Here is a 2,528-nt window from a genome sequence, read left to right as displayed (position 1 = left end):
TCTGAAGAAGCTGCTGCATCTACAAGAGAGTCTATTCTTGGTAATGGAAATTCGTCCTTTGGACAGGCCTTGTTAAGATATGTGAAGTCAATACACATTCTCCATTTGTCATTGGCCTTCTTCATCATAACAGTATTGGCTAGCCACTCTGGATATTTTACCTCTCTGATGACACCAGCACTGAGAAGTCTTTTAACTTCATTCCAAGCACCTTCGGCTTTGTCATCAGACATTTTCCGAAGCCTTTGCTTTCTTAGCTTGAAGGATGGGTCGACATTGAGTGAATGTTCAATGACGTCTCTGTTGACACCACAGAGATCATTGGCCGACCAAGCAAAAACATCTTTGTTGTTGAATAAAAACCTTATCAAAGTTTTCTCCTGCTCTTTAGATAGTTGAGACCCCAGTAGTACCTTCTGCTCTGCTATGTCTTCACAAAGAAGCATGGGTTTCAGCTGATCAGCCGAAGCAGCCTTCTCTCTTCTGTACTTGTACTGTTCACAAGCTTTGGCTCCATCTATATTGTGGATCGCTTTTGAGTCTATCCAGTTACCTTCAGCTTTTCTAGCAGCTTCCTGACTCCCATGAACAGCAATGGGCCCTTGTTCCGAAGGTATCTTCATGCATAGATATGTTGGATGAAGTATTGCTTCGAAAGCATTAAGTGTCTCACGACCAATGATTGCATTGTAGGGGTATTCCATATCAATAATGTCAAACACAACATGTTCAGTCCTTGTATTGTGGATGAAGCCGAAGGTCACTGGCTTCGTGATTTTGCTGAGTGCTGCAATCTGCCTTCCTCCGAAGCCACAAAGAGGGTGTGTAGCATCATGAATCTTGTCCTCTGGCTCTTGCATCTGTCTAAAGGCCTTAGCAAATATGATATCCGCTGCACTGCCTGTATCAACAAGAACATTGTGGACCAGAAATCCCTTGATGACACAACATATGACCATAGCATCATTGTGAGGGTAATCTTTGAGCTGAAGGTCCTCCTGGGAGAAGGTGATTGGGATGTGAGACCATTTTGACTTGATGAAGGGTCCCTGCACCCCAACATGTTGCACCCTTCTCTGTGCTTCCTTCTTCTGCTTCTTGTTAGCCGGCTCTGAACTTGAGCCACCTATTATCGGGAGCACCAGCTTCGTAGCCGAAGGTTCTACGACTTGATTGTTGAATGAAGCCATCAACTCAAAAGTGGAAGTGAGTTCACCCCACGGTGGGCGCCAATGTTGGGGACTTGTTTTCAAATGCTATGAGTTAAGAATAAGGCAACACAAAATGTTAAATGTTAATGTCTTTCGTCCTTTGAAGCATTATTTCCCTTAGGATATAACGATCTTCGGACAAAGGTTATGAAGGACATACCTTAATAAGTATGACATGTATAAACAAAGGATGAAGCTTATGAAACATAGAAAAACAACATAAACAATTATATGACATCTTAATATAAATATTTACTATTAAATAATCATAAGAACATAAGAATAATATCAAATTACATTTGTACCTTAAGCTTGACAGAAGGCAAAGGTAAAAGTAAGATGCGAAAGTGTGAACAGTACTGGGGTACTGTTCACCTATTTATAGGCACAGGGCACAGCCTGTGTGAATTTACATTCATGTCCTCTACAAATGATTACAATCATAACACGGGTTATCATGGGCCGATTGGTCATTTCATCTTTAAGTCGGTGCATCTGGTAATACGCTACGAAGCTCCCTGATTGGTAGCTTCGGCAGTGTTCCTGTTCTGGCCTTTTGAAGGTGTTTCTTCTCACAGGACCTTCGGCGACGAAGCAGACCCCCAACACCACCTAAAGATATTGATTAATTTTTTGATATCCATTCTTAGCACCTGAGATAGCTATACATCAAGGAGACTACAAACATTTGTGAGATCTACATTATAAGACGTACTTCTAGATACCAATTGATAATAATGGATATACATCAAAGACATTAGAAACTTTTGTCAGATCAATATTATAGGAGGTATTTCTAAGTACCATTTGATACTCATATTATATATCACTTCAACACATACAAGTATACAACGTTAAATCTAGCTACCACTCAACATATTTATGCTAATATATTAAATCATCAACCAAAGCATAACTCAAGTACGAAAGAAACCAATTGATTCTTAACTACTTATAAAAAATGTAATCAACTATATGAAAAATTCATATTTCAAATGCAATAACCAAGCTCACGAGCTTGCTCTCCCTTGTGTGCTTAAGGGGAAGTTATCCCCCTTATTCATTCTTCCTTTTTCACATCTCCCCCTTTCTCATAGATTCTTATTTTTGTTTCATCATCTTCTTCCCCTTTTACTATCTTTGTAACCAATCTCTATCTTCCTTTGTCAACATTCCTTAAGGTTATTGAAAGTCGCCTAGGGGGGTGGATAGGCGGAATCTGATATTTACAACTTTAAACACAAACTACAAGTCGGGGTTAGCGTTAGAATTAAAACCGAGTCCGAGAGAGAGGAGAAAACAAATCAACCAAGAAAT

Source organism: Zea mays, chromosome 9 (genome assembly GCF_902167145.1).
Source record: "Zea mays cultivar B73 chromosome 9, Zm-B73-REFERENCE-NAM-5.0, whole genome shotgun sequence".
Classification (NCBI taxonomy): domain Eukaryota; kingdom Viridiplantae; phylum Streptophyta; class Magnoliopsida; order Poales; family Poaceae; genus Zea; species Zea mays.
Note: the sequence above shows the minus strand (reverse complement) of the source record.